Raw genomic sequence first — 11,249 nt, forward strand, 5'->3', positions numbered from 1 at the left:
AGACTTTCTGAATGCTTCGGAAGTTTCAAAAAAACCTTGTCTCATTCTTCGAAAGTAGCAAGACGACGATGCTCATCTGCGTACTTCTTATATCGATCTTGAGCTTGCTTAACATTCTGTCGAGCAACTCGAAGCATGTCAAAATGGCCTTGGAGAAAATACTTTGCTTGTTGTATCTTCTCCTTAGCCAACCCCACCATAACGGGTGATCTAGGTTGAAATCCATACAAAAGCATAAATGGACTAAACCCTGTAGTCACATGCTTTGAACTATTATATATTATAAGCAAATTCCAATATAGGTAAGTACTCTTCCCAAATGGTTTGCTTCCTGCTAATATACTTTTTTAGCATATCCTCTAGCACTTGATTAACTCTTTATGTTTGACCATCCATATCTGGATGATCAGCCCTACTTAGATTAAGTTTAGTTTCCAGATTTTGGAACACAACTCTCCAGAAGTGATGTCGAAATTTTGATCTCTGTCACTAATGATACTAGCTAGAATATTGTAGAGTTTATATATATGCTCTACAAATAGACGTGCTAGTTTTTGTGTCTTAACCGTAGTCTTAGTGGGAATGAATTGACCCATCTTTGTGAGACGGTCTACAATTACCCAAATGGCATCATGGCCACGATTTGTAGTAGGTAGTCCTACTAAAAACTCCATAGAGATACTCTCCCACTTACCTTGTGGAATCTCTAAAGGATATAAAGAGCCACGTACCTTGACGCACTCTGCCTTATTAACTTGGCACTATTGGCAGTTTAGTACGTAATCTTGAACATCATGATGTGAGCCCGGCCAATAAAATTGCCGTCGAACTAAGGCATACGTCTTACGAATACCGGGATGACCACCACTTGGACTATCATGACACTCAAATAAGATTTGATGTCTAGTGTCTGAGTCCTTTGGCACACATACTCTACCTTTGTGGAGTAAGTAGCCATCATCAATGGAAAAATTCTTCCATCGCTTAAGCTGTTCCTGAGTAGGGGTGGAGCTCAGTGTGTTGGAGTTTCTATCTACGCGTGCAGAGACATGTGGATCTAGCTGCTCGGAGACATGTGAGTGTGAGGGATCCCTTTTTAAAAATGCACTCCACACTTTAGCATATGATTGATCTTGTGCACACTTGCCACACAATGACTCCAAAATTCCACTCTTTAGTTCCGTGAAAGCAAGTGAATTAATTTGAGGCATCCGACTTAGTGCATCCGCTACTACATTATATCGCCCCTTGTGATATTGTAGCCTACAATCATAATCTTGAGGGATTTTTTTCCATCTAGGTTTATGGCCCTTCAAGTTTGTTTGAGTAGTAAACCATTTGATAATATCATGGTAAAAAACTACTTCAAAGTCGGCACCATATAAATAGTGTCTCCACTTTCGTAAAGTGTGAATTATGGCATAGAGATTTCTCTCGTAAATAGAATAATCCTATTCAGCTCTATCTAACGTTTTACTTTCAAAGGCTATAGGTCTTACCTCCTAGAGAAGTACCACACCAATGGCTTTATCACTAGCATCAGTCTCTAGCACAAATGGCTTAAGTGGTTCGACGATTGCTAGGATGGGAGCAGTGGCTATAGCTTCCTTGAGCTATTCAAAACTTCCTTTTTGGGCTTCTTCCCAAGAAAAGTACTTACCTTTTTCTTTAAGTTGATCTGTCATAGAAACAGTGATTTTGGCATAGTCACGGATCCAGCCATGCCTACAAATATTTAAAGCTCCTCAACTGTGTTGGGTTGTGGCCATTGAAGAATGGCAACGACCTTGTCAGTGTCCATCTTGATTCCAGAATAAGAGATCACATGACTGAGGTAATGTATCTCTGTTTTGAAGAAATCACACTTGCTTTGCTTAGCATAGAGTGCGTGAGCTCATAGCTGTTCGAACGCTAATCGTAAGCGTTCTGTGTGTTCATCTTCAGTCTTACTGTAAATGAGAATGTCATCAAGGAAAACCACAACAAATTTTCCAAGATAGGGACATAAGACGCTATCCATGAGTGTCGTAAATGTAGTTGGAGCATTGGTTAGACCAAAAGGAATAACCAAAAATTCAGAATGCTTGAACCATGTTCTAAAGGCAATTTTGGAGATATCTTGTAAAAGGGTACACACTTGGTGGTATCCTGAAGGAAGATCTATCTTTGTACAATATCTTGCCCTATGGAGTTGATCAAACAACTCATCTACTCTTGGAAGAGGATACTTTTTCTTGATGGTTATGGCATTTAATCCGCAATAATCTACGCACATTCGCATAGTACCATCTTTGTTTTTTACCAATAGAATTAGTGATGCCCAAGGCAAAGTGGTAGGTCTCATGATACCACGGGAGAGGTAGTCATCCAGCTGACTCTCAACCTCCTTCGCTTCTTTCGCACTCATACAATAAGGTGGTTTACTCACCGGTTTAGTGCCTAGCAAGACATATATGCCATGGTGCACATCATGTGTAGGGGGTAAACCCGGTGGTAAATCACTCGAGAATACATCACTATACTCCGTGAGTAAGTGAGTCAGATTTTGTCGTGCAAAAGAAGAAATTAAAGTAGAGTTATGATGGGATGGAGAATCTTGTAATTCCTATAATGTTTGTTTTACAATAGTTGCACGTTGCTCTATAGAATTGAGATTGAGAGAACTTTGCTCGTTGGATTTGTTACCACTTTGTTTATCAGTAGAATTCATTGCACTTTGCATACCATCACTAGAACTCGCCGCACTTTGCTCTTGAGAATTCACAAGACTTGGAGACAAGTAGTAATACAAAAAGACTTCATCTATTAAATCTGGTTTTTGCAAAATAGGAAGCTCGGTTGTACATATAAGAGGTGCAGATGGTATATTTTTCTCACCAAGCAAAAGCACAGTTTTACCGTTGGCCATAAAGGATAAGGAGTGTTCATAGCTAGTGTGCAAGGTGTTTCCTAAACCATGCAGCCACTCCCGTCCTAAAACTATATCAGCATGGTCCATGTTCATAACTTGGAAGTCAAGGGTCATCATATGATCTTGAACAATAAGCTCAACCCCTTCAACCATCGTGTCCCATACTTCTTTATCATTCCTAGACATTTGCTCTACCACATACTTGTGAGAGCAAGGAGTATGTGTAAGCTTCAATTTCTTGACTTGCTTATAGTTCAAGAAGTTATGAGTTGCACCATCATCTACTAAAATACGAACACGTTGTCCGTTAATAGTTCCATGCATGAAAACCAAATCATGGGGGACAAAGGTGGGTTGCCACATTGAAGCAGGCACAGAACACTTGTTCTTTTCTTTCATATGAAGAACCTCTACATCACAATATTTAGGAGATAAATCTAATGTGGGGCGTTGCACTGTGTGCATGGCCTTTTATTTGCCTTGCAAAAGAGGACAATATTTCTTGTTATGCTGGTCCGAAATACATCTAAAACACAAATTGTGTTTCTTTGCATGCTCAAAACTAGCAGTGCTGAGAGACCCACGTGGAGTATCTCCTGATTGCTTAGGCTTCTTAGCCTCTTGTGGGCGTGGAGAGGTAGATTGTCATTGGATCTTATTCCTCTTGGAACGTGTGGGAGATCTATCTCGCCATTGGATCTTAGCCACATTGCTCTTAACAAAAGTATTCTTAGAGTAGGGAATATTTCCTTTTTTCTCTTGGTCATCATCATATCTTTGCACATGACTAATGGCTTCTTCCAAAGTTTTTGGATGTTGAGTCTTGACATGAAGACGATAGTCTTTGTCAAGACCCCTATTAAAACCCCGTATCTTTTGGAATTCATGTAGACCTTCTAGTTTTTATATGATTTCCCAATACTTCAAAAGGTAGTGTGTGAGAGAGAGTCCAGACATACGGAATGGATCCCATGATAACCAATTCTTATCTTCTTCATTGGAGTCCAAAAAAACTTTGGAGAAAGAAGCTTGAAACGTAGCCCAAGACGGAGGACGAGCATCTATTGGAAAAGTCATCCATGCACCACTTATGGGACTTGCCTGTAAGAGATAGACTTGCTTCCACAGCCGTCTTTCTATCTGGGGTGTGTCTCAATCGATGAATATCACTCCATTTGTGTAAGAATGTATTGACCGTATCCTTGTTGTGATCACGCTCTTCCCCGTGAAATTCAGGAATGGTGATATTTTTAAGTAATGCATTGCTACCTTTTGCATCTTCTACATCATTTGTCTCTTGGAATCCTTGAGTCGTGCGAGCTCAAACATAAACGAAGCAGGGACAAGTATGGGTTCCCAAATGAGTAGTACCAACAAAACAACCAATAGTCACAAATAAATGGGTCCCAAAGGAAATCAATAGAACTAATGTTATTGCACCACCACTTGAATTCTAATTTCAATTCCTCCTACGATTATAGTACAGTTAGAAGAGAACCTACTCTGCAGAACAATGCCAAATACGACAAACAACCACAAAGCTAAAATGGATCCCAAATAGAGCATCAAACAGATAAGTAAGCCTTAAAAAAAGCTCTACAACCTTCAATCAAGCAAAATGGCACATGAGGTGTTTTATCCCATGACTAGCCAAAAATGCGTTAAATTCATGAGACATATAATCCCCCCCTCAATCAGAATGGGGAGTGCCCATAGTACATTTTGATACATTTTCAGCCATAGCCATAAAGGTAACTGCCCAAGGATGGAGTTTGCATGGGCCAAAAAATATCACTATGCACAAGCTACAACTTGCATGTGGACCTAACTTAAAAATCCTTTGTAAACTTCTAACGCTACATCTTACCCAGAATAAAGCCTTCACAAACATGTTTGACACGTGCTTCAAGAGGTGGCAAAGTAGCAACCATATCAGTTTTCTACAAACGCAGCAAACTGGAAAAATTCAGATACCCAAAACGTGCATGCCACAGTTTTGCAACTGTAATAGCCCTTGAATTTTCAAACTGTATTTGAAAAATTTTGTCCACACTTGTAATACAAAGTGAGCTTATACATCCCACACCACAAAAGGCCAGTTGTGCAGCAATTTCATCACCAAACTAAGATCATGAACTGTCCAGATATAGGTAGAAGATTCTTCTTGATCCCAAGTACATAAAGTGCATCAACAAGTGTGAAAGAACTGCCGTTTGCAGCAGTGAGCACAATATTTGCAACTCCCTAAACCAGATTAGAGGCATTGTTGGCACAAGTGACTAAATTCTCATGAGGGAGAGACTCAAGAGAGTAAGCAATTCACGATGTGAGGTACAGTGCTTTGTAGCACCACTCTCAAAATACCACACATGTGAATCTGTAGCAACTGACATGCATGCATTACAGACAACAAAATTGTAAGTGCATTTTACACTAAAAGCCCATTCTGCATCAACATCAGCATCACAGTCTCCTTTCATAGAAGACTCAACAATGGGTGCATTTATAGTGGAACCAACATTTGTAGTGGAACTCCCCTCTTTCTTCTTAGCCTCTTTGGCCTTCAACTTAGGACACTGCTTGATCAAGTGGTCATTAGCTTTACAACAATGGCCAAAAAAAAAAAACCCTTATCACCAGAAATTCCAGACGATTTGCTACCAGCCGAAGCATTAGGAACAGAAGTTTCGTCACTCGCAGCAGAACCATTAGAAGTGGCTGCATTACTGTTACCACCCTTTCTTTGAGAAGCAATAAAATCATGTTCAACTGCATGCTGCGTAGTTCTATTTTTTTTGGAAAGTGACTCTTGCAAAAGCAATGTGCATAATGCATCAAACTTGACGACTTCAAGATTTCCTTTGTTCATAAGTCTCCAAGTATTGGCAAAAGTCTTGTAAGAATCTAGTAAGGCATCAAGAACAGTCTACACAAGCATACATTTTAAAATGACTTCACGTGCAAAAATAAGTTGCTCATCGATATCCTTGACACCAGCAAGGAAAGTGTCCATATCATCTTCCTCATGCATAATCTTTGATTCCAGCTCTTTACGCAGCAAAGCAATTTTAGCCTCATTGCGGCTTCCATAAAAGCCTGCTAGAATATCCCAAGCCTGTTTTGTAGATTTTGTTGAACGAATGTGAGGAGTAATGGTGTGCTTCACAGATAACACAATCAACGCATGAGTCTACGAATCCTTTACATCCCAACGAACTTGTTCTCACAAATACAAATCAACTCTAATAGCAGCAATCCTTGCAGCAAGACCTACAACATCCTCAACATTGCGTACATCCTCAGATTCAAGACCTACATCAATGCCTACATAATATTCCAGACTCCCTTTGACACAAGAACATGTTGCATCATGTAAGTAGACATAGGGTAATTGTCCCCATCCAATCTGTCCTTAGCATCAAATATCTTGAACACATCTGTGTTGTTGTCAGCCATGAAAATGCATGCACCTGATGTGAAAAAGGCCCAAAATGAGGAGAAACTAAGTAAGACCAACACGTTTTATATAGCACAACCCGTAGAAGACTGTATGCGATCTATTATGCAGTGATTGGTGTTGACAAAAATTTTGCATAAAATGACGAAATTGCTTGGACCTGGCTGTAGTGGAAACGAAGGTCGAAATGAGCCCGAATCAAAAATCTGAGAATATCTGCGGGCTAAGTCCCAAAAAAAAATTCGACCTGCGTACGCTCACCAAAGCTCACATGAATCGGAGAAAGTGAGCACGCATGTGCTGGAGCTGCTCGCGACTAAGCCCGAGAGGATGCAACCTGCTCTGATACCAATTGTTGAAATTAGGATTGCAGAGAAACGCACACAGTTTGGAGAAGATGAAGGAAGCTCAAGCCACATAACTAAGAGTGTATTACTTAGTGTGCAATGGAAAGATAGATAGCCCTAGACTGATGGGCTATTTACAATGCACATGGGAAAGAGCCTCCTAAAGAGGGAAAAATTGCCCCGACAGTCCTTGTGTATGGTAGCAAATCATTAGGGTGTGATTAGAGTTAGTAAATTCATGGATATTTGCTATTGCATTGGAGAAGCATTCTCTTGAATCCTCTTACTCAATGTGTCCAATGATGCTCTCAGACTTCATTGTAAGATGTTTCCATGCCCTCGCTGGGTGATGATCTCTCTGGATTGATGATTTTTTGGAGTTGGCGTATGCTACAACTACCTCCTACAATGCACATTGACTTTCTTGTACTCTCTAGCTACAAGAGAAAAGCAATGCACTCAAAATTCAATGAGCGAAATGATCCATATCCACATTTATATTGGAAATAGACCTATTGTAAAGGCTAATGGTCTACATCTCAAGGTTCTCCAACTCTCCTTTGCAAGGAATATAAGGTTTTTCTTGTGTGCCATTGTAGGGAAAACCCCTCTAAGATGGGCTTCACATACACCTTTTAAAATTACCGCTAACAGCCCTTCCAAGTTGCAAATGCATCCATATGGAACAATTTTCTAGCCTGAAAAGCAAGAAGTAACACCTTTTCAGTGCCTCTAAGTTAGGGGGTGGTTGAGTGGATCTCTACTACACATATGTGGCTCCTCAATAGGAATATTCCAATTCTTGATAGAGAGGGTTGTATGATTGTAGCAGATTTCTAGATGTGTAGAGCTAAACAAAATGTTACATGTTTTCATCTAGCCTATGTGAATCCAACATGGTGGATATCCAACCTGCTAAACATGTATGGACATACAATTTAGCATCTATATGTGCATTCCCTCTAAGGAAAGTAGCTTCATATTGAATAAAAATGCCCACACTATGTAAGAATTCAATACTCTATACTGAAACTTCTAGGATACATAAGAAATCCATTTTCATCCATATTGCATGACTTTACCATGATTCAGACACATTGTAGTGTTCAATTCTCCAAACTAATCCTAGCACACTCTATTGCTTTCTCTTCCTAGCAACATTATTATTTTTTTCCTTGTGAAGGTAACACCAAGATTTTAAAGTCTCGCCCATAATACACCTAGGTTTTCTTTTTTACTTCTCTTGCTCACAGTGCAATCAAGTCATTGCAAGCTAGCAAATTACTGGCATAAATTTATATTTCAATGTAGAAATGAAACTCTAACAATCTAAGATAAGTTTTAAACACAAAGTATTATTAGGCAGTGTTCTACGGTTTTTACTCAAATCGCTTTAGAAAAAATGCTTATAAGTTTTTAAGTAGCACTACTCTTGTATCCGGGCCACTAAAGTGGATCATGCGGCCAGATTTTGGTGATTTGAGTGTAGGTTTTGTACACAAGATCGAGACTACACAAAGCGTCTTGAGGATAGCCATTCCAAATCTATGAAGGACTCACAGGGAATTATATTTGATTCATAAGTCTAAAAACAACAAAAAATACAATTTTAAAATAGGTTAAACTTATATATAACCACAAATTCTTTGTTCAACTTGGAAAATTATTGAATAAATTTCATCTTCCTAATCAAAGAACGAGTCAACTTCGAACACTTTAGGCCCCACCCAAAAATATTAAGCAGAAGGCTCCATATAAGCACAAGTGGAAGTGACTTTGAAGTCAAAGATCAATCACAAAAGAAATCGGGTGGATTAAGAGTGCTCAACTCATTTTGGATTGATGAGGATTCTACCTATAAGTATCATAAACTATCTTTGTGGATCCAAGTAACATCAGATGGATATCTGAAATTTCGAATATGCCGAACTTTAAAGAAAGGGAAGGAGGAATGTAGATAGTAAGATCATGCCATAGTTAGGTGCTTCATCGTAAGTCAGGTTACGTAGTTGTATCTAGTAGTTACCATCTATAATTATCACAAGTCATGCCATAGTTAGGTGCTTCATCGTAAGTCAGGTTACGTAGTTGTATCTAGTAGTTACCATCTATAATTATCACAATAACAGTTATAGTGCACAATTAGTTAGAGTCCAATCAAAGTACCTATAAGTAGGAGTCTTTCCTTCATTTTGAGGTGTTGTGTCTCTGTAGACCTCAGTGAGTCTTTGTAATGATATTTTTCTCTTCGTAGCATCTATTTTGTTCTATCAGCTCCTGGTGCTAGTTGTACTCTTATTCAGTATCCAAGTATACTACTTGTAGTTCTTGTGTCCAACTTCTGTCTTTAAGCTTTCAATTCAATCTTGATCTAATTTTTGTGTTTTCTGAAGTCCTATTTTGACAAGCCTATCCGATTTGACATCTAAATATAAATCTTGGGGCCTTGAATAGATTTTCAAAGTGACTAGCTCATTCCATGGAAATGGCCATATCAAGGATGCCTCTGTTGAGACAAATCTGAAGTCTTTTGCAACACAGTTTGGCACATTTGATGGCTAGTGGGTAGCCGCTCCATGATCTCCTTCCATTGGTACAATGTGTGGTGAGAGCATTGCTTGAGGCAATGGACAATGCATCTATAAATGATGGACCTCAAAGTAGTTGATCACCCACTATCCCAATTGGGCTAGCCACACTTGTGCCAATTATCCAAACATTACCAAACATTTTGGACAATTTTACCAACTAGAGTTCTTTTTCCACCTCAAAATAAGAGAGAGAGTGAGGTACTACACACATGCCCCTCAAAATAGGAGGTTAATAATGGTCTCAATGCCATAAAAACTAGACTCAAGTAACTTTCTACAAAGGGTTTAAGTACAGATTTACATTTTGAATTGCCTCCAATGTAAGCTTCAACCAAGCTAAAATTTTCTTGATATTTTATTTCTCTTCCTTCCTTTAGTGGGATTCAATATTCTCAATATGCAAGGGGGGATGACTAAGAGAGATAATGTTCCTAATAATGCAAGTGCAAAAAGTTTGGTTTAGTGGTCAATCTAAGCAAGACCATAGGGTTTAGTTGGTTTAGCTTAGGGGATTAGATTATGCAAATACACGAAGCTCTTAAGGACTGATTGATGAATCTTAATTCTCACTAGGCTTCTAATTAGATACTAGGTAGCGGCTCACATGAAAAGCATTGTGTATGAGCCAGTGGCTAGGCAACTTGAGTTGATAGGCCACCTCATTGATTGGCTTCAACGTTTGAAAAGGACCATAGTATTTTTTTGCTATTTTCGCATAATACTTTTGATGGCCCATAGGATTTTTGCCCGTTGTTTTCCTCAATCGACCCTTAGGAAACTTAAGTAAGACCCAATCATTTTCTTTGAACGTTAAGGCCCTTCTGTGATTGTGAGTAGCGTCCTTTTGCCTTAGTTGAGAGATGGATATAGCCTCCTTAATATTTTGAAAAGATGCTTGCAGGTCACGGCTATACTCATCGGCAACGAAGATCTTCCCATGTACTTTAAGTAGAAATGGACTTTTAGGTCTTCCTTCTATGATTTTAAAAGGTGCTTTTCCCGTAGAATTATGGATAGTATTCTTATACGCATACTCTACAAGAGGTAAGTACTTTTCCCTTTGTGAGCATTGATCTACTTCTGTAACATAGGTCTTTAGTAGATCAAGAATTGTAAGATTGGCTATCTCACTTTGGCCATCTATTTGTGGGTGATAGGCCAAAGAGAAATTCAATCTTGTACCTAGATTTTTGAAGAGACCTTTCCAGAAATTATTGGTCGTTCTAGGATCTCTATCTGAAATGATGGATGTTGGCAATGCATGGTGTTTGAAAATCCGGGATATGAAGAGAGTTGCCATTTAGTGTGCCTTAATAGTCTTCTTCACAGGGATAAAGTGTGCTTGCTTGCTAAAGCTGTCGACTATTGTCCATATTCCCATATTCCCATGGGTAGACTTGGGTAATCCAAATAAAAAATCCATGGATATACTCTCTTGTGGTGAATTAAGGATTCGCAATGGCTGGAGTAATTCTCTGTCATACTTGGTCTTTTGGCATACCACACATTTTGAAACATACTCTTGTATATCCACTTTCGTGGTAGGCCAATAAAAGTACGTCTCTACTCCTCAAAGAGTAGGTTGAATGCCTCTATTCCACACATTTTGAAACATAATCTTGTATGTCCACTTTCATGGTAGGCCAGTAAAAGTATGTCTCTACTCCTCTAAGAGTAGGTTGAATGCCTCTATGCCCTGCATAGGGAGGAGCATGGGATTCATACATGACTTTCTCACGAAGGGAGTGGGTAACACATATCCTATTGCCATGGAGAAGATAACCATCCTGCAAGGTGAATGGTTCCTCTTTTTTCCCCAAAGCATGGGTTGACATTATGTCTTTAAAATCTGGATCAATAGCATACTCCTCTATCATAGAAGATAGATCACTGTGAGTTGCTATAGACATAGCATTAACTTATGTCATTGTGAAAATGCATCA

Source organism: Adiantum capillus-veneris, chromosome 25, assembly GCF_014529385.1.
Source record: "Adiantum capillus-veneris isolate H3 chromosome 25, ASM1452938v2, whole genome shotgun sequence".
Lineage (NCBI taxonomy): Eukaryota > Viridiplantae > Streptophyta > Polypodiopsida > Polypodiales > Pteridaceae > Adiantum > Adiantum capillus-veneris.